Below are 21,313 nucleotides of genomic sequence, written 5' to 3'. Positions count from 1 at the left end.
CTCACAATATGGATGTGTGCATCTAGGGGCTGTGTGTTTGCTTCCACATAGCCTTTCCTCGTGTCAGGAACTCGCCGTAGATGCCGGGATGCACGGTCCCGCTTCGGGCTCGGAGAGTCCAGAGAGGACCCACTCGGCCTCAGCCCAGCCGATTAAGCATTCCGCTTCTGACCCTTTCCTGGATGGCCCAAGGGCGAAGGATGGGGCGGGGTACCCGTCTGTGATCCTAGGCGCAGGAAAAAACTCGCACTTTCAACTGTGGTGCGACAACCAGAAGCGCGCCAAAGAATTTGTTTCCGCCCGGTTTCGAACCGGGGACCTTTCGCGTGTGAGGCGAACGTGATAACCGCTACACTACGGAAACCGCACGCGCGATTCTTAGAGATGACTGGCATGTTGAGTTGGTCTTCGATGACTGGAAGAGAGCAAGGCTGATGACTGTGTAACTCTGCCTCACTTCAGTACACTTCACTCCAGAGTCAAGACATCACCCCGTGATATCACTTGGTCATCTTCGAAGACAAAGAACAATTATTACGTATGGAAAAGCTGCTACTGGTCTCGCAGGCAGAGATTTGGTCACTGGCAGATGCGCGCCTGGTTCTCCTGGCTCAGTTTACCTTTCCAACACCCTATCCTCCCCCCTCCCCCCACCACTGTCTCTCTGTCTCCTATCTGTCTCTGTTTCTGTCTCCGTCAGTCTCTTTCTTCCCCTCTCCCTGCCCCAGCTTAGGGTCTGAGTAAATGATTGAGTGTGTTGAGTGACTATTTCTTCAAAGAAAGTGGAGAGAAAAAAAAACCCACAACTGCGCCCAACGTGGGGCTCGAACCCACGACCCTGAGATTAAGAGTCTCATGCTCTACCGACTGAGCTAGCCGGGCGACAGGGCAAACGCTTTCTTTACTCTTTCTCAGACGTTAACCCGTAGCTACCATTTCTGGACTCTTGTAGGATGTCTTTTGAGAATCCTTTTGTTCTTTCCACAGGGTCAGTTCAGGTGCCAAGGGCTCGGTGAATCCTTCTTGACCCCAACTTTCCTTCACTAACTTGTATATGTTTACAATCGTCTTTTGTCCAAATGCCAGTCATACCTTGACAAAACCAAAACATGGGTTAGCTCCACCCTCGACCTTCTCTGCCCCTATTTAGCTGTGGCTTAAAAGCAATCGAGAAAGTTACGTGACCGAGCAGAGTGCGTTCGCTAGCAATTGATGTTGTCTAGTGTAAACTGAGCTCTTACTTTTGGCAACTCTGGGCATGGTGCACGGGATGGCCCGAATTATAGTGAAAAATCTCACCAGCGAACCCAAAGTATGAGCCGTATGTCGTGCACAAAATACGCTGGGTGACTATGCTGGTAAGGAGTGTGTCTCTTTCCTCTTTCCCTCCATACTTTTTGATTCAGCGCCCCTTCCACCTTCCTGGACTCTAGATGGTGCGTACATTCACTGAGCACGAATGAACCATTCTCATGGCAGAGGTGCGAAAATTCAGGAAGCCCAACAGCAATGATCCCTTACACTAGGAAGGTACAGAACTGGAAGGGTATGGCCGATAATTTAACTTTCTCTTAAGTTAAAAGGCAGCTTCTAAGTTTCTTCCTATCTAAAAATGGAGAAGAGGGGAAAAAAACACTACTAATTGTCGCCCGGCTACCTCATTTGGCAGATCCCGGGACTCTTAATCTTAGGGTCGTGTGTTTCAGCCCCACGTTGGGCTCAGCTGTGCGGTTTTTTCCCCCTCTCCATTCTCTTTGAAGAAGCACTCACTCAACACGCTCAGTCATTTTCTCGGACACTGGCGTTAAGCTGAGAGACAGACACTAAGCAGAGAGAGACACTAAACAGAGAGAGACGCTGGGGAGGGGGGGGGGGGGCGCAGCAGAGCTGACCCTGGAAAGAACAAAAGGATTCTAAGAAGGACAATCTATGAGAGACTGTATTCCAGGAAGGAGAAGAAGGGGTTAACATGGAAGAAAGAGTAAAGAAAGCATTTCCCCTGTCGCCCGGCTAGCTCAGTCGGTAGAGCATGAGACTCTTAATCTCAGGGTCGTGGGTTCGAGCCCCACGTTGGGCGCAGTTGCGTTTTCATTTTTTTTTTTCCCTCTCCATTTTCTTTGAAGAAACAGCCACTCAACACCCTCAATCATTTACTCAGACCCTAAGCTAGGGCCTGGGGGAGGGGAACGAAGAGAGGGAGAGACCGAGAGACAATCTGAGCGACTTCAGGAAGGACTTGGCCCCTGAACTGACCCTGTAGAAAGAACAAAATGCTTCTCAAAAGGACAATCCAGGAGAGGCTGTGTTCCAGGAATGTGAAGGAGGGGTTAAGGTGGGGGGAAGGGTAAGAAGGGAATTCGAAGCGTCGCCCGGCTAGCTCAGTCGGTAGAGCATGAGACTCTTAATCTCAGGGTCGTGGGTTCTGAGCCCCACGTTGGGTGCAGCGGTAAGTTTTTTTCTCCTCTCCATTTTCTTTGAAGAACCAGTCACAACAGGCTTAATCATTTTCTCAGACATTGGCGCTAAACTGAGAGACAGAGGGACAGAGACTAAACTGAGAGAGAGACACTAAGCAGAGAGAGAGAGAGAGAGAGAGAGAGAGAGAGTGCTGACCCTGGAAAGAACAAAAAGATTCTAAGAAGGACAATCTACGAGAGACTGTATTCCAGGAATGGGAACGAGGGATTAAGGTGGGGGGAAGGGTAAGAAAACTATTTGATGTCTCGCCCGGCTAGCTCAGTCGGTAGAGCATGAGACTCTTAATCTCAGGGTCGTGGGTTCGAGCCCCACGTTGGGCGCAGTTGTGGGTTTTTTTTCTCTCCACTTTCTTTGAAGAAATAGTCACTCAACACACTCAATCATTTACTCAGACCCTAAGCTGGGGCAGGGAGAGGGGAAGAAAGAGACTGACGGAGACAGAAACAGAGACAGATAGGAGACAGAGAGACAGTGGTGGGGGGAGGGGGGAGGATAGGGTGTTGGAAAGGTAAACTGAGCCAGGAGAACCAGGCGCGCATCTGCCAGTGACCAAATCTCTGCCTGCGAGACCAGTAGCAGCTTTTCCATACGTAATAATTGTTCTTTGTCTTCGAAGATGACCAAGTGATATCACGGGGTGATGTCTTGACTCTGGAGTGAAGTGTACTGAAGTGAGGCAGAGTTACACAGTCATCAGCCTTGCTCTCTTCCAGTCATCGAAGACCAACTCAACATGCCAGTCATCTCTAAGAATCGCGCGTGCGGTTTCCGTAGTGTAGCGGTTATCACGTTCGCCTCACACGCGAAAGGTCCCCGGTTCGAGACCGGGCGGAAACAAATTCTTTGGCGCGCTTCTGGTTGTCGCACCACAGTTGAAAGTGCGAGTTTTTTCCTGCGCCTAGGATCACAGACGGGTACCCCGCCCCATCCTTCGCCCTTGGGCCATCCAGGAAAGGGTCAGAAGCGGAATGCTTAATCGGCTGGGCTGAGGCCGAGTGGGTCCTCTCTGGACTCTCCGAGCCCGAAGCGGGACCGTGCATCCCGGCATCTACGGCGAGTTCCTGACACGAGGAAAGGCTATGTGGAAGCAAACACACAGCCCCTAGATGCACACATCCATATTGTGAGCTCCTTGAGGCCTGGCCCTCTCCTTTGCCTTTGTGTCCTCAACGTCCAGCTGGGCACCTCTAGCGGACCAGCCTTCTAATAAATGCTAGTTGACTGACTGACACACTCCAGGTCAACAACATAGACTGCAGCCGCAGCAGCAAGGAACAGTTGAGAGAAGGGTGACATCCAGAGGTTCCGAGAGAGACGAAGTGAGTCGAGTTGGTCAAAAAGGGAAAGGAAAGGCGTCAAAGAGTTGTTTCCGCCCGGTTTCGAACCGGGGACCTTTCGCGTGTGAGGCGAACGTGATAACCACTACACTACGGAAACCACACGCATATGCACCCCCACCCTTCATTCTTTGCTCCGGAAAATCCTTTGCCGACTTTGGCTCCTCGGTGAGATCTTTCGGCTAGGGACGCTTTTCCTCAGGGCCTCGAACTCTGTGGCAGAACAGAGGATTCTCCAGTAACCCAGTGACAGCCTCCCCGAGGAGAAGTCCGGCACTTCTAACTCCCTTATAGGGAGGTCCCGCTGTCCGGCACAGCCCTCTGCGCCGCTTCTCTGGTGGCTTCCTCTGAAGCTTCCTTCTCAGGCGTACATCGCCTTGGAGTGGTAGGTATTGCCCGGTGCAACTTGAAAGCGTTAACCAAGTCGACAACAACTATAAAAAGGAGCTGTTTGAAGACTTTCATAGTCGCATGCTATGTATTTGCAAAAGCAACAATAACAACTGGTAAGAGCCTGCATGTTCAACCGTAAAGGAATGGTTCAGTAAATTGTGTCCTGACAGTGACTAGGACACGTTCCACATCCCTAGTGAAACATCGATCTATGTGTGTAGGGCCAGTAGGAAAGACCTTCCCCACCTCTTCCCGAGGCCAAGACTGGTTTCATCTGAAGGTTCAAATTTTCATCGACACACTTTTGGTCATTGAGTGTATTATTTTCCTTTCTCTGCTTATTACTCTGGGTGGGTCCGTATGTACCTTTCAGTTCCTTCGATTTTTGTTTTGTTTTTTAATTGTATTTTCCCCTAGGAACCGGTTAGCTCATGTCGCTATGTCATGCTACAACTAACGCCAAGGTGGTCTTCTAACCCTGTACTGGCTATTGCACTTTTGGGAAGACAGACTGCTAGAAACCATATTGTTTGGCGAACTGTGATTCACCTCAGACCCACTTGGCTAATGTATGCAGACAAGTTGGTAGTCCGGCGATCAATGTGGAAGCAACTCTGCAAACAAAGGGGGAGATTTAAAGTCCTATAGAAATTTGTACAGCACTCTTAACTATGCAAGGCACCATTTCTGGCCAGAGGGAAAAGCTACAAGGAGGAAATCTCAGATCCTTCAAGGACTGAAATATAGAACGCTGGGGAAATGCCTTTCTCAATAAATTCCTCTTATGTTTTGTAAGAGAAAAGGAGGGGATAGATAGGGCAACTCCCAATGAACAGGAACCCCGTATATCAAACACTCAATGTAAACATGCATGTATGTTGGGGCGGGGGGGGAGAGAAGAAGAGACCATCTGAACATTCCGATTGCCTTATTCACTGAGTTAAAATGCGAAGAATGAATTTGTCTTCCCGTCTGGGATAAACTCAGTTTGTTTTCCCTAGTGTCTATCACGTATTTCGTATCTATCCTCACAAGTGACAAGGTTCCCTCGTTCAGCTGGAAACTGGGAGGAAGGGCCTGGATGTTTCATCTGGGATCGGAGACGTTGGCATCGCAGAAGAAAAATTTATCCTCACCTCTCTCAGTGAGAATAGAGGCAACTGGCAATTTAAAGCCATCGACTTACGGAAAGGAGACAAACAATTGCCTTGACCCCCAAGCTCTGGGGCAGGTCTCGCTTTTTAAACGACTGAACAACAACTTGACCAGGAATCTTTCACTGTCTTTTTTTTTTTTTTTCCTGTGCCAGGGAACTCAGAGGTAGGAAAAAAAATCAAGTGGTCTTTCCTGCTCCCTTTTGTGGGAGAGGAGGCGGCGTGACTCGAAGTACGAAAGGAGAAAACTACCTTCTCTGGCATAATTCTTACAGAGAGTATTGCTGAGCCGAACAAACACCAATAGATTTCCAAGGTGCTCTATAGTCAATAGAAGGCAACGAATGAGCAACCACTCTATAACGTGCTACGTTGCCCAATTCATTGACTTGGCTATTAATTCCACGGGATAAAACCGAGGCTCTCCCGAAACTTAGGTAGTGCTTATTGGATATGTATGACACCTTCTAGTATCTTCTTCCCCACATACAGCAACCCCCCTCCCCCTCGGGTAGGGTGTGTCTCCTTTCTTCATTTAGTTTTAGGTGAAATTGTTCATTTAAAATCAAGTTTAGTTGTTTTAGTTGGTTTAGCTGACCTGCTGGGGGTGAGGGGAAGGGTGATGGGAGTGGTGGGCATGGTGGGCTGTCTCTTCTTACCCTTAAGATGCCCTGGTTTCCTTCGGCCTTCCAGATCCTCGGGATATGTGGAAGAAGGGTCTTCTCAATTACTTCTTTTAGGACTAAGGTCGTGCCTTCACCAGAGCTGGGGGATGCTGAGGCGGGTGGCAAGGAGAGGTGGAGGGAGGGGGTGTGGAGATTCGTGAAGGTGCAAGTGAGGAGGAAGCTTCTTCTCTCAATCCCCTGGGATGTTATCCTCCTGTTTTATTTCATCTCCTGGCACACAGGAGTCAAGTTCCCCGGCAAAAAGTAAGAGAGAGGAAGGGAGAAACCAGCTCTTGTGCACCTGTCACCGCCTTCCCATCTTCCCAAAGCATTTTCCCTGGACCCTGACTGCTGCTTTTTAGGGAAGAGGAAAATTTCACAAACCACAAAAATCCAAACCAGTCAAGTCCCCAGAGGATTTGCCACTGACCTGAGGGGGTGGGGGTGGGGGAACAGAGAGAGAGGGAGAGAGGGAGAGAGAGAAGAGGCCATGCTCTGATTGTACCTTTAGGACTGGTTTCACAGTGCACTCTCTATAATGAACTGCTCTCTTGGGAAGCGAGTTTGGATTAGAGCAGAAATAGGTGCCATCAGAAAAGGAAGTGAAGAACAATAGGTAAAAAAGAAACAATTTCCTTGGGAAGGAGGGTTTAAATGGTGTTATAAGTGTTGAGTGGAAAGGTTGCATCGTCTCATTTCGTGGCGAGCCGTGATCGTATAGTGGTTAGTACTCTGCGTTGTGGCCGCAGCAACCTCGGTTCGAATCCGAGTCACGGCAGTATGAGAGTTTTTGCATCACCCGCACCACGGAAACTGCAGTCAAAATCCATCGCCTCCAAGGCTTCCACCTGAGAGGTCTGGCACCATTATTCAGTTTGGGATAAATGCCAGAGAGACACTCCAAGAAGGTCCCAGTCCTAGTGTCCCCAGAGAAGGCAACAGTCGTGAAAGTGAAGTCCTTTTCGAAACAAGCCAAAAGTCAAAGATCTCTTCTTGTCGATTATCCCCAACTCCCTCTTCTTCCTTCTGACTGGAGTTGAAGATAAATGCGAATTTAGGAGAAAGGGGAGAAGTGAATGCCCCGAGTCCAGATGAGTCTAGAACCCCTCACCCAGGGAAGATCTTCCACAGCCCAAACAAGGTCAGACACCACAATACAGCTTCCCTTCTCCCAAGAACAAGTACCGGAGCCAAGAAGCTGCACGGTTCACTAACCGTGAAGGGAGAGGGGTGAGGGGATAGTGATGACTGTAAGATTCAGTAAGAAGGGAAAAAGAGCCCAGCCAAGAATAAAAATCCAAAATGAGTGTCAATTTGTAGTGTAGCATCCTGGGCGGATTGATTTATATAGACCCCATCTCCACAGTCACTTCATCCTTCTTTTTCCAGTGTCCTAAAAAGAAATCCCATTGCAATCTTTGCTTTGAGAATAAACATATGTGTGTGTGTATATGTATAGGTGTGCATACACACACACACACACACACACACACACATACGTATTCACTATGGGGACCTGTGTCTTTATTTTAGGTTCCACTTTCATTTGGGGGAATCATTGTTTGCAGAGTTGCTGTTGTTGTCAGAATATCAGGTAATGTCATCCTGTGTCTAAATCTCATATCCAATGCTTAGTACCTGTGAGATCTCTGTCAAGGATTTCACTTATCCTCTCTGGCCCTAGGTTTTCTTATGGGTAAAAGGAGTGGGGTTGGATTATATGGTCTTTAAGGTCCCTTCTGAATTCTAGACGTATAACTTACATTATCAGCCTGAGGAACATGGTACCCAGTATTCATTGTATCCTCCTGGTCTATGCTTCCAAGTTTCTCCCCCAGGCTGCAAGTTAGGGCTCCACAAGGTATTAGGGTTATATGTTCTGTGCGTCTGAGCTTCTGCTACTTTGGTTCGCTATCTCTTTGTACTTTCCCACAAGGCCTGTTGGGCAGCTTGGTGGCACTTTGAATAGAGGACTGGGCTCTTGTCTAAGCTAGAATGACCTAAGTTAAAATCTCTCAGACACCAGCTGTGTGGCTCTAGGTAAATCCCTTAACTGTAAAATGGGAATAGTGATAGTACCTATCTCTTAAGCTTGTTTTATTTATCAAATGAGGTGGCACATAGTAGGTACTTTAATAAATGCATGTTTCCTTCTTTCCTTAATCAGTGAGCAGACATAATTCATTCTCAAAAAAGGCCTTTACCGAGGTAAGGTAAGGACAGTAGCTATTAAATATTTTCTCTTCCTCTTGTTCCCTTGCCCAATCTGGGGCACAAATATACTTCCACAAATATATGCCATGTCTGTAGTCAGAGAGAGCATACATTTAGAGTAATAGTAGTGAGGCAGACATGTAGGGAACATGTGGCCAAGGCAATTCACACTTCTGGAATTATAGGGAATTCAAGTCTCATTTCTCCCACTGGAGTTCTTGTAAATCCTCAACTCACTTCAGCTGGGCTTCTAGGGCCTGCTACTCTTCTCCATGCAACTCTTGATATCCAGGGCTAGGTCTGGGGAGATGAATAGGAAATCAAAACAGACCCCGCCATGGATGTGTTTACACTGTATTGGCTGCAAACACAGAACAGGCAACACAAAATAAGTTAATGTTGTTTTTGCTGTTATTGTTTGTCCTTCATTCTCAAAGAGGACCATGACATCAGGAAGGTTATGTCATGACTTGGCTGTGCAAAGTCACCAGCCTCACTTTCTCCTCTGGAGACATCTGGGTCCAGTGGCAAGATTTAGATTAGGACGAGTGGCGATGGCTCCTAAAAATACATATAAAATGAGTAAGGATTGGTGCATACATGTTATATGCTTGATCGTTTTCTCACATGATGCTTTGGCTTTTGTCTAAGCAAGAGCAGCCTGTTCCTATTGCTACCTACAGCTTGTAGATCTATAAGAAACAGTGTGTCGCTACTAATTAATTAAATAACCCTAGAACAGTATCTTCTGTATTCTTATTCATTAGTGCACCAAATGGGACAAAAGGGGAAGAGTATTTAATTAGCATCTTCCCATTTCCTCCTAACTCCCCTAGCTAGTTGATTAAACAAAGTAAAGAAGATAGCAGAGCTGAGGAGTGTTTATATGGTAAGGAAATGTATGTATTAACAGCCTTGTTCTGGACTGAACCTAATTCAAGCCCATCTCCTGATAGTTTACGTTGACTATTAGAATGAAACAAGACATCCATAGGTCATTCAAAGGTTTAAAAAAGGGAGTTTCCTCAGCAATGACAAGAAAAGGACATTGAACAAAGGTTTCATAGAGGACATTCCAAAATGATTCAGCTGAATGAAGCTTCCCTGACTCTCATTTGCACATTCTGGTACACTTCTCTTTTGAAATAGATGCCTACAGGTTATGGTACACAGGTACCCCACTACTGTTTTACCCTATAAAGAGGCTTCTTTCTAGAACTACGTTTTGTAGGTGATTGTAACATGCCTATAATTAAAAAAAAATCAATCTACAATGTGGCAGGCTCTGTGGTAGGCACTGAAAATACAAACACTCTCAGCTCTTAAAGAGTTTAACATCAGTCTAGAGAGACATCATGCACAGCTTTAAGTAAGTAGATACAAAATACATACAAGTTGATATTGGGTAGGGTAGGACTCTTGGAGGCTTGGGGGAGTGAAGGATGGATCAAGGAAGGCCTTATGTAGAAGGAAGAGCTTGAGCTGAGTTCAGGAATTTTTAAGAGGCAGAAGTAAAGAGGGATTGAATTCCAGGCATGGGGGACCACCAGTGTAGAGACACAAATTCCCATGTACATAGTTAAGCAATTTTGTCAAGGGGGCAGCCTGAAGGGAAGATAGATTGAGATAGATATGAGCAACTGTAAACATTCAATAAAGTTTGGATGAAGCCAAAACACAAGGGAATCCAAAACAGAGGCTTGGGGTAGGCTGCTAAGGAGTTCCTGGATGTGATAATTCAAAACAAGAATGCTTTGGGCGAATCTGGGGCCTGGAGGAATTGGAAACACCTTGTAGCCATCTCTGGAATTCCTAGAGAGTTACTGGGGTCAAGAGACATTCTGGGTGTGGACAACCTTTAATCACGTAAGGATGGATTTAAATGGTATAAGTATTTTTTTTTCTGAAAACTATAATGAATCATTTTTCCAACAACACAAGGAGACAAGGGTGAATATGGGGCTATGCTTGAGGTAACAGTGAAGAGGCAGACAGTGGACATCATGGACAAATCCTGATGACACTCTGTCTACAGGTAAATGCTTCTGTTGTGGGACTACATTATAACATGGGAGAGTACATGAATTGAGGGTGGGGGGGGGGACAGGGAGAATGAGAGGAGTGAGGGATGCACTGCTTTTATTTGATATCTAACCAGGAGTGGATTTTCATAGCTGATTCTCTTTATTTGGCAAGTCAGACCAGATTTTTGCAAGCTCTTTTGCTTTCTCAGATCTTCTGGCCTCCTGACTGTGGCAACTGACTTTCATTGGTTAGACTTCTCCACAAGATTATTTTCAGTGGGTATCAATCTCATTTTTCAATTCTCATTCTGAGCATCAATTACATGTTAAAAATCATTCTGAATTGAATTGTTCCCATGTGTAATTCTTATTCAATGACAAATGGGTGGCTGTATTGCTGAAAGAATATAAGATCATGGGTTTAGAGGTACAAGGGATGAAAAGTGCCCACTGAATCCAACTTAGGTTCAGGCAGGTTAAGGTTAGCAGGTCAGACACCTAGGGTTATATAGCTAGTTAAGCATCTGAGACAGGTTTTGAATGCAGGTTTTCCTGATTGGCTCTATCCATTGCTCCATATGTTTGCTTGAGAGAGGGTTGGTAAAAGAAAGAAATGGGAAGAGTGGATTTAATCACACACTCAAAGGTAAAAAGAGACATTACTTCATGGGATATTTGGTTCTCATGTGCTGCAAAAATATGTATTTGTAAAAAGGCATCATGGAAATCTTTGCAGCTTATGCATCAACATTAATTGTTGGGGCTGAAGAGATAGACAAATTCTATGAAGAACACAGTAAAAGCTTACAAACAAAATCAATCACACACCATGATATTTGGTGATTTCAATGCAAAGTTGGGGATAGAGAGACATTGTATGGGAAAGCATAGTTCATGGAGAAGGTACAAGGGCAGGAACAAATTCTTGTAAATTACTCAAAAGCCTCTAGCTTTTATCATGAACACTTTCTTCTAAAAAAAGTAAGTGCTGTTAACTGCTAGATTTTGCAGGCACTAGATAAATAGGGTAAGGACAAGACAAGAAAAGACTTCTAATTGATGTGAGAGTTATTTTGGGCCTAAAATAGTATTTTATTTTTTCCATAATTACAAATCAAGAAAAATTTTAGCATACCTTTTTATAAGATTTTGAGTTCCAAAATTTTTTCCCTCTCTCTCCTCTTCCTTCTTCTGAAAATGGTAGGCCATTTGATGTAGTTTATACATATACAATCACATAAAACATTTCTATATTCATCACAATTGGGAAGAAAAAAAATCAAAAGTAAAAAAAAAGAGAAAGAATAAAGTAAGCAAAAAAAAAAACCAAACAAACCCAAAACAAACCATACTTCAGTCTGCATTCAGAGTCCATCAGTTCTTTATCTAAATATGGATAGCATTTTCTTCATGAGTCCATTGTATTTGTCTTGGATCATCGTGTTGTTGAGAAAAGCTGAGCCATTCATAGCTGATCATCACATGATGTTGCTGATACTGTGTACAGTGTTTTCCTGGTTCTGCTCATTTCACTTGGCATCAGTTTGTACAAGTCTTTCCAGATTTTCCTTTACTCTGTGTGTATTTCTCTGCTTCAAGTGTGTTTCTTGTGAGCAACATATCGTAGGATATTGCTTTTTTATCCACTCTGCTATCCACTTCCATTTTATGGGAGAGTTCATCCCATTCCCATTCACCATTATGACTACTATCTGTGTACTTCTCTCCATCCTATACTTCCTCCTCTTTGTCCTCTCTCTCATTTCACCCTTTCCCACATCAACAATGTTTTGCTTCTGTCTACCACCTCCCCTGATCCATCCTCCTTTCTGTCAGTCCCCCCACCCTTTATTTAATCTCCTCCCCTCCAACTTCCCTCTCACATAAGATAGATTTTTATATTCATCTGCTTCTGTATTCATCTGAAGATAGATTTCTGTATTGATCTATATTCATTTCTATATTCATCTCATTATACTATTCCCTCTTTGAGCCAATACTGATGAGAGCAAGGTTCAAGCAATGCCCATTGTCCTCCCTCCTCATCTTCCCTTCCACTGTAATAGGTCTTTCTCAACTCTTCATGTGAGATAATTTACCCCACTCTGCCTCTCCTTTCCTTCTGCACCCATTCTATTCCTCTTTCTCATCCCTTATTTTTTATGTCATTCCCTCAAATACACCTTATACCCATACCCTCTGTCTAGGTTTATTCCTTCTATCTGTACTGTTAGTGGTACAATTTTTAAGAGTTACAAGTACCATCTTCCCACGTAGGGATGTAAACAGTTCAGCTCTACTGAATCTCCTCCCTCCTGCCCCCCCCCCTTTTTACCTGTTTCTATTTCTCTCAGGTATTGGAGGTCAAATTTTTGGTTTAGTTCTGGTATTCTCCTTATGAAGGCTTGAAATCCTTCTATTTGTTGAATGACCATTTCTCTCCCCCCACCCCCAATATATTATGCTTAATTTTGCCAGGCAAGTGATTCATGGTTGTAGTCCTAGCTCCTTTGCCCTCTGGAATACCATGTTCCATGATGCCTGATCCTTTAATACTGCGGCTGCCAAATCCTGTGTGATTCTGATTGTGATTCTCCTGTATTTGAATATTTGTTTCTTTCTGGCCTCTTGTAGTATATTTTCCTTGACCTGATAGTTCTGAAATTTGGCTATAATGTTCCTTGGGGTTTTTATTTTGGGATCTCTTTCCAGGACATCAGGGCAGTTTTCCTTGATAATTTCTTGAAAGATGCTGTCCAGGTCCTCCTTTTGATTATGGCTTTCAGATGGTCCAATGATTCTGATATTGTCTCTCCAGGATCTATTTTCCAGGTCAGTTGTTTTTCCCATGAGGTATTTACATTTTCTTCCATTTTCTTATTCTTTCGAATTTGATTGATTCATGATGTCTCATAGAGTCATTACCTTCCATATACCCAGTTCTAACTTTTAAGATGTTGTTTTTCTCAATTACCTTTTTTACTTTCTTTTCTATTTGGCCAATTGTACTCTTTAAGGAGTTGTTTTCTTCAGTGGATTTTTGTATCTCCTTTTCCATTGGGCCAGTTCTAGTTTTTAAGCAACTTTGCAAGCTGTTGAGTCTTTTTTTCATAATTCTCTTGCATCACTCTCATTTATTTTCCCTATTTTTCTTCTACCTCTCTAATTTTTTTTATTTTATCAGAATACAAATACAGAATAAAGAAAAAAACATATCATAAACTTAAATATTGAAACTTAAATACAAAGTAAGAAAGAAAAAAACATATCATATACATAGCAGAACATGAGAGAGGACTCAAAATATACAATAATAAATTTTCATTTCAAGAAAGCCTGTATGATAAACACCTTGTGTTGAGAATTGCCCATCTTTTCTTTGCTTCCTTGTGTTTTCTTTTGTTCTCTGCTGTACACTTATTAACTTTGTTCTTTTTTTCCCTTCCCTCAGCCCCAGAAGGCTACAATATAGTTTAGATATGTTTCTCGATACATACATACACATACAGATATATACATACACTTATACATATATACATGCATATATAGTCATATACTTTCCCAAACATACTCTACTCCTCACCTTTGTTTTTGTGTTTGTACATATCTCTTGTTTCCTATCCGTCCTGCCTCCTCTACTTTACTTCTACCCACTACATTGCCCTCCTATTACTTGCCTTCCCCTCTCCAAGGATCCCTCCCCTATCCTCCCATTCCCATTGATCTAAACACTCTTTACCTATTCCCTCATTCTCCCCACTAAAAATCCCTCTCTTGTCCTAATTCCTCCCTTGTCCTCTCCTCCCTCACTATACCCCTATCATTTTATTTCTTCTAAATTTAGAAGACTTTTATACTCTTATATATATATATATATATGTATTGTTCCCTTTTAAACCCATTCCTGATGAAAGTAGGTTACCAGAACTACTAGCCCTCCTCCCCCATCTAAATCCTCTGTATCCTTTCTTCTTCTTTCATCTCTTTTGCATAAAATAGTTACTCTTTTTAGCTGTTTCTAAATGGTTTTACTGTTTAAATTCATATCATAGTCAGGTTTTATCCCCCTCTTTCTTATAAGTGTGACAATTATTAATAAGAATGTTAGACATACATTTTACATTTTATGTGTTAAACCTGAAAGTTGGTTGAAGGAAACAACAAACTAGGTGATAGAAAAATTCATATTACTTATATTTATTCATTCATTCCCTTTAAACTTAGCGGATACATGCATGCATGGGGGCCAGACTAAGTCTGACTCCCTGAACAAAGAAATGAGTAAGCTTAAATACATTTTTTTGGTCTCAACACAGCAGCCTGCATTACATCACTTTTATGACCCCCGTGTATGTTAATTATGATACAAGATAAGGATTTTCCTTAATGGAATAGATTGTAAATACAGCAAATCAGATAGTTGACAAAGTGTCAGTTTGGAATTACAACCCAGGATCTCTGTGTTTAGTTTGCCATTAACATTCCATAACATAGTATATGCCCATAAAATATTAAGATAAGGAAAAGTCCCATAATTCAAGATAGTGTCTGGGGTCAAGGTTTTCACCCTTAATGGCCATGGACAGAGCAAGGAATGCTCCATCTGGGTTTGTTGACATAAGATAGAGATATCTCTGAGCTTACTCAGAGAACAAAGAGACTGCTAGGATCAGGTTTTTCTTCTGGTTAATTAGTTCAGGCTCTGAATCTTATTGAAATTACAAAAATGATATAAAATGGTATAAAATGTTCCACATATATTATATAAAGGGTTAGCAGTCTGTTCTTATGAATCCCTTGTAGTCAGTCTTTGGTATGCACCTTATGTTTCTCTTGGTTCTTGTATGTTGAATCTTCTATTAAGTTGAGGATTTTTTTTTTGAGCAAAGTCTTGAAAGTCTGAGGGTTTGTCAGATGTCCATTTTTTTTCATTCAAGATAATACTGAAATTTGAAGGGTACGATATTTTCAGCCAGAACCCCAGATCTTTTGCTCTTTGATGTATTTGTGTTCCAAGAACTGCAGTCCTTTAACATCTTTGCTGCTAGGTCTTGTGTAATTCTCATTGTGGCACCATCATATTTAAATTGTTTTAATCTTGATGCTTTTAATATTTTATCCTTGAGCTGGGGGGTTCAGAATTTGACTGTGATATTCCTATGAATTTTCCTCACAGGATCTCTTTTAAGTGATGTTTGATGGATTTTTTCTATTTCTACTTCCCTGCCTTGTTCTAATGCTTCGTGACAATTTTCTTTAATTGTTTCTTGTATTATTGTATCAAGATTTTTGTTGGATCATAACTTTCAGTAATTCCAATTATTTTTATATTTCCTCTTCTTGATCTGTTCCCCAAATCTGTTATTTTTCTTATAAGATGTTTCACTTTCTCTTCTTTTTTTCATTATTCATGTTTTGTTTAATTATTTCTTGATCTCTTATAATTTCATTGGCTTCACTTTGCCCAGTTCTAATTTTCAAGTTGTCATTTTCCTCCTTGAGATTCTGGATCTCCTTTTCTAATTGCTTGACTTTCCTTTCATGACCTTCTTTTTCTCGTTTTTTTTTAGTTTTGTTAGTTTTTCCTCCATCTCTGTCATTTGATTTTTAAACTCTTTTTGAAGATCTTCTACAAATTCTTTTTGGGCAAGTGACCACTTGACGTTCCTCTTTGAGGGTTTCTTTACTTCAATATCCTCCTCTGAAGATGAAGTCCAGTCATCTCTATTCCCGTAATAGGTTTCTATGGTTGGATTCTTTCTCCTTTGCCTGTGCATTTTTTTGTGTGGTAATAACTTGATTTTTGTAATCACCTCTAGCTTTGGGGTATGGGAAATGGTGCCTCTTGCCCCAGATCTTCAGTTCTTCCCTCTAGCCTGGAACCAAAGCCAAACCTCCAACTGCCTGAAAGTGCCCACAGCTGGGGCTTTCTGCCCCACTGCTTCTGCATCACCTGGCGTGTGCTGGTTCCTTCTTGCCCTCACAGCTCTTTGCAGCACAGCTGGGACTGGCGTTCCACGTCAGCACAAGTTACTGAAATATTCCTTGGCTCAAACGCACGATTCCCCTCACTATCCCGGGGTGGGGAGTTCCAGTGGCTGGGCCGAGGCAGCCTCCCAAACCAACTTACCCAGGGACTTGCCTCTAGTTGTTTAAGCGGCTTCCCTGCTTGTTGTTAAAATGGAACCTAGCCTGGAAGTGTTTACTCTTTGCAGGGACCAAACCTGGCCTTGGGATTTTTCTTTAGATCTTCTCAAACTGTCCCAGGAAGATCCTTGTTGTGCCCCTATTCTTCTTTGTCACCATCCACACTGTTCACCCTAAGGTGCTATTTTAACTCTTTTGTGGGGGAAAATCTTGAGAGCTTGGAATTTTCTGACCTACTCTGCCATCTTCCTTCTTCTACCTCACTTATATGATTTTTAAATTCCTTTTTGGGCTCTTCCATGAATTCTTTCTGGACTTGAGATGACTTCCCATTTTTCTTTGGGGTTTTGCCCATAGGTGTCTAGACATTATTGTCCTCTTCTGAGTATGCATCTTGGTCCTCCCTGTTACCACAATAACTTTCTATGGTTAGATTATTTTTTGGTTGTTTTCTTCTCATCCCCTCCCTTTGGGGGGCCTTTTTCCTTTCTTTCAAATTTGAGCTCTGCTCCAAGAGTGGAAGAGGCATGGTCTCCCACTTCTCGTGCTAGTGGTTGCAGCCCTGGATAATTACCTAGTGCTCTACTAAGGTTGCCGTAAGACTCATGGTGGGGAGCCTCGTGTCTGCTGCTGGAGGCCATAGGGGTCCTGGTGCTGAGCCTGAATCCTCTGGTGTGAGAGTTATATTCCTGAATCATTTTTTGTGTACTATTTATTTGTTGGAACTAAGACAAAAACTAATAAAAATCAAGAAAAGATAATGAAGATGAGGGAAAAAAATCTCACAAAACCAATGCAACCCAATATTTTGGATTTCAGATCATTACCCTGGTTGCATTGATTATGTTGGTACAAAAGCTTTTGAATTTCATGTAATTAATATTATCTATTTTACTTTTTGTGATCATTTCTTTACCTTGTTAATTAAGATCTTTTCCTCTAGCCATATTGACCAGGACCAGCTTAAGGGTGTAGGGGTGTGTGTATGTGTGTGTGTGTGTGTGTGTGTGTGTGTGTGTGTCTTGGAACTTGTGTTGATTATGGGGACAAGGGCAGAAAATAGAGAAAGAATACAAAAAAAGTGCCATATTTCTGTGATTACCACAAGAGCTTGCACTTACATATATAGCAAAGTTGCAAAGCACTTTGTACAACACATTAACTTTATTTGATCCTCATCCAGATCCAGAGAGATAAGTTCTAGAAGTATTATTATCCTCGTGTCACAGATGAAAAAAAGTGAGGCATAGAGAGATTCAATGGCTTGCCAAAGTCATAGAGGTAGTAAATGTTGAAGGCAGGTGTCTAACCCAGAGAGTATGAATCCTGTTCTCTTGGTCTTCCTGTTGAGGGTTGGGGAGATGAGGTCCAGGAATCCCAAGACTGGAGTTCCCAGACAGAGTAGTTGAGGGGAAGTACCCCTCAAGGACCCAAGTACTGGAGAGGGTTGGGACTGACTGGAATGAATTCATGGACCCAAGCATTCTTTAAGTCAAGGTGGCAAAGATTTATTACACTTTACAGCAGGTAAGGGAGTTCTTAGGGAACCTGTAACCTTACAGGGGTGCAAGTAAAGTTTTTATAGGAGATTTGGGGGTAAAACATGTCAATTAGGTGTTTTGGGGTGGGATTAGGGAGTGGTTAAGGGCTGGGCAGTTCTTAAAGAAACAAGCACTTTTTGTATCTACTGTGTAGGTATCTTACCCAGAGTTCACTGGGAAATAGCCCAAGGGGGGAACATGGAGGTGTGGTTTTTGCTTTGAAATGTCACTAAGTCAACTGACTATCACAGCTGACTGGAAATATCCAGGTCGCTTCCATCAAATATCTTGTTAGACAAGATGAATGTAAGGGAGTATACATTTGACTATGTCTAGGATACATATCAGTAAGGTCAGTAAGTAGTAAATATCATTATGGCCCAGTGCACAGCCAATTAGCACGTATGCAGTGAGTCCAAACTAATAAATTCTACCAGTGCAGCTGGCCGCAGTATCAGAAGGAGAGATAAGTGTTTTGCTAAGGCATGCTGCCCTTGAACTGGAGAGGAACTGCCTGAGACAGTATTTTGAGGCTAGGGAGAGATGTGATTTCAGAGCTGGATGTGGTTTTGGAATTGGGGTCCAGGCACAGGCACCCAGACACCCCCATCATTCCCACCAAACCACATGATGGCTATGTAAGAATAGTGTCTGGGGAGTACTCCTTTTAAAATAGTGCCAAGATTGCTTAAGCTCCGAAAGAGCTAACATTGGTGATGAATGCTAAAAACAACAAAAGGGACTTCATTTGTTCACCCATCCATTTATTTCCTTAACTATGTTGGGGGCAGGATGTGCAGATGGATAGAACGATGAGAATAGAAGACAAGGGAGAATCCTTCTGTTTTTGTAAGAGAGTTGGGGAAGTTAGAACAAAAATGATTAATAAGGAATTGAAACTCAAGAGAAACAAGGATATAGTAGGAGACAATCTAACAGTTCTCAAGTAGGTACAAGTCACTCAGTCAGGTGAACTAGCTCCTTGGGTAGGAAAAGACTAAAGCTGACTTCATTTCTCACCTGGCTGCACTACTTTGCCTTCCCTCCCCTCTCTACTTTCCAGTTCCTTTTCTTCCTTCCTTCCTTCCTTCCTTCCTTCCTTCCTTCCTTCCTTCCTTCCTTCCTTCCTTTCTCTCTCACTCTCTCTCTCTCTCTCTCTCTCTCTCTCTCTCTCTCACTCTCCTTCTTCCTTCCTTCCTTTCTTTCCTTTCTTTGCATTTGAATCTTTAGCACTTAGTGAAGTGCCTGGTGAATAGTAGATACTTAATAAATGTTTCTCGACTATTTTGTGATTAATTTGATTGCATACCCATTGTCTTCTGATATTGATATATGGACACTCACCTGAGCTTCCTCCCCCCCCCCCCCCCGCCCCATGTTGATGCTCTGCCTGACACCATCACCTCTGCTAAATGCACAATTTTTGCCATACAGTGCTACACTGGATCCATGTTCATGGCTGGATGTAACTAAGCATGGTTCACCTAGCATCAGATCATCATTTTAATTTTAATTTTTCTAATTTTTTTTTATTTTAGACAAATACTAAAACAAATAATAATAAGAAAAGAAAAAGAAACATAATAAACTTAAATCACTTAAAAAAAAAAGAAAAGCAGAAGTTAATGACCATTGAATATTCCAGGGAGATTGACAATGAAGCATGCTACCCATCTCCAGACAGAGAGGACATGGACTCATAGTGCAGACTGAGACATTTGTGGACAGAACTAATGCAATAATTTCTTTTCCTTGACTCTGAATATTTGTTACAAGGGTCTTGCTTTCCCTCTCTTTTCTCACTAGGAGGACAGGAAAGTGGAAGGGAGAGAAGATACATGGTTTTAATTGAAAAAGAAAAAAGAAACAAAAAGGAGCCATGTGGGGCCAAAAGTCAATCTTGGGGGGCAAAAACCTTCCTATCTTTTTTTTTTGTCAGAAAAAGCATTGTTTGGTCCTTTGAGTATTTGGCTAGAAAATGTTTTTGATCCTCACCAGGAGCTTTTTTTGCCAAAGGCCTAAACTCATTCCTCTTCAGCTGTTTTTCCTCAGCCTCATTCTCCACTTTGAACTCCACTTGCTGGTGAGGGAAGGGTTTGGGGGTCACACACCTTACCCTAACTTAGGCATTCCTCGTAACTGCCAGCAAAGACTAGCTTCACTTAAGCCTCAGCTCCATACAAGCTACGAATAGCCAGCAGCCCTCCACTTCCTAAAGTTTAAAACCACTTCCACTCTCCCTTACGGTACAAGACATTCTGACCTTTCCCATTTCCATAGCTCCAAAAACCACAGCTTCAGAATGGAGCTCCTACCAGGCTAACTGTCCACCTCCACAGCTTTGGTCTCAAACAGTTGTGAGGCAGGCAGGCCAAGTGTCCACATCCACAGCTTCCTACCTGCAAGCTGGTCAGCTCCCCCAAGACCCTTCAGTCTACAAATCCCAGCTTTGTGAGAGGGAGAGGACCCAGAGTTGCGGCAGTCTCCGGGAGGATAATAAGCCCCTTCCTCGGCAATGAGACTATTTGTTGTCTGTAGGAGAGCAGAAACAAAAGGGGAACGCCCTTTGTCACCTGGGGAAGTAATGCGCCCCAGGATTCTGACTCCCAGATGACTCCTCTGGAAGTCACTTGTCCTGAAAGGAAGATCACCAAAGGATCTTCCACCTCAGGTCTGATGCAAGCGGAGCGAAAGACGTAACACTGTGTTGAAATTCAGCGAGCAGACTATTGACTTTGATGCATTTTGGCAAATTTTCCCCGCGAAAGAATAGCTAAGCCATCTCCCAAGTGAAAGGGTCTGGGCCCCTTTGAGCAGGTGAAGGCTTCTTACTGAACAATGGAATCTCTGGGCTGTACGTAGCAAGGACAGAGAATGGCCCTGGGGCGGCGGGATGGTGCTGAAGCGAACCTTCTTTGGACTGTTGCTAGGATCCTTGATTTCAGGACACATCGGAGAGGTCTGGTGACCACAAACGAAGTCCTTTCGCTTGTGAGTTCTACACAGTGCTTTTGCAATCCAGTGCCTTCTGAGTCCCGTGGTCTTCAAGTCTCTGGAGTAGATGAATGCAACCTCGGACGGGATCTGGGCATTCCTTGGTAATTTCCAGTATCTGATCCTTTAGGACTCTTTCCCTTCTCTTCAGGACTCAGAGCTTCGTACTCCCAGTTCCAGGTCGGTTCCTCACAGCACTCTGGAAATGGAGTTGAAACGAAATGAGAAGTGAGAAGTGGCTTTTACAGAGGTAGTCTGTGGACCAGAGAAGTGTTAGCCAAGTGTTGTCTAGGAGGCAGTTGCTCCAGGAGGTGCAGGAGGAATGACAAACCCTGAGAGCAGTTGTCCAGCTGACTGTCAGGAATA

General features: G+C 43.1%; 8 non-coding genes across 8 annotated transcripts; 5 read left to right on the top strand and 3 right to left on the bottom strand.

Annotated features, from left to right (window-relative positions):
- Positions 1-291: 291 nt before the first annotated feature.
- Positions 292-364, bottom strand: TRNAV-CAC. The gene has a single exon. It is a non-coding gene; the product is annotated as a tRNA-Val (tRNA).
- Positions 365-809: 445 nt separating this feature from the next.
- On the bottom strand, positions 810-882 carry TRNAK-CUU. Its single transcript has one exon. It is a non-coding gene; the product is annotated as a tRNA-Lys (tRNA).
- Positions 883-2,004: 1,122 nt separating this feature from the next.
- Positions 2,005-2,077, top strand: TRNAK-CUU. Its single transcript has one exon. It is a non-coding gene; the product is annotated as a tRNA-Lys (tRNA).
- A 290-nt stretch (positions 2,078-2,367) lies between these two features.
- On the top strand, positions 2,368-2,441 carry TRNAK-CUU. Its single transcript has one exon. It is a non-coding gene; the product is annotated as a tRNA-Lys (tRNA).
- Positions 2,442-2,725: 284 nt separating this feature from the next.
- On the top strand, positions 2,726-2,798 carry TRNAK-CUU. Its single transcript has one exon. It is a non-coding gene; the product is annotated as a tRNA-Lys (tRNA).
- A 444-nt stretch (positions 2,799-3,242) lies between these two features.
- TRNAV-CAC lies at positions 3,243-3,315 on the top strand. The gene has a single exon. It is a non-coding gene; the product is annotated as a tRNA-Val (tRNA).
- A 527-nt stretch (positions 3,316-3,842) lies between these two features.
- On the bottom strand, positions 3,843-3,915 carry TRNAV-CAC. Its single transcript has one exon. It is a non-coding gene; the product is annotated as a tRNA-Val (tRNA).
- Positions 3,916-6,733: 2,818 nt separating this feature from the next.
- Positions 6,734-6,805, top strand: TRNAH-GUG. Its single transcript has one exon. It is a non-coding gene; the product is annotated as a tRNA-His (tRNA).
- Positions 6,806-21,313: the final 14,508 nt, after the last annotated feature.

This window comes from Trichosurus vulpecula, chromosome 7 (assembly GCF_011100635.1).
Source record: "Trichosurus vulpecula isolate mTriVul1 chromosome 7, mTriVul1.pri, whole genome shotgun sequence".
Lineage (NCBI taxonomy): Eukaryota > Metazoa > Chordata > Mammalia > Diprotodontia > Phalangeridae > Trichosurus > Trichosurus vulpecula.
The sequence above is the reverse complement of the archived record's forward strand: the minus strand, read 5'-3'. Positions and strand labels throughout refer to the sequence as shown.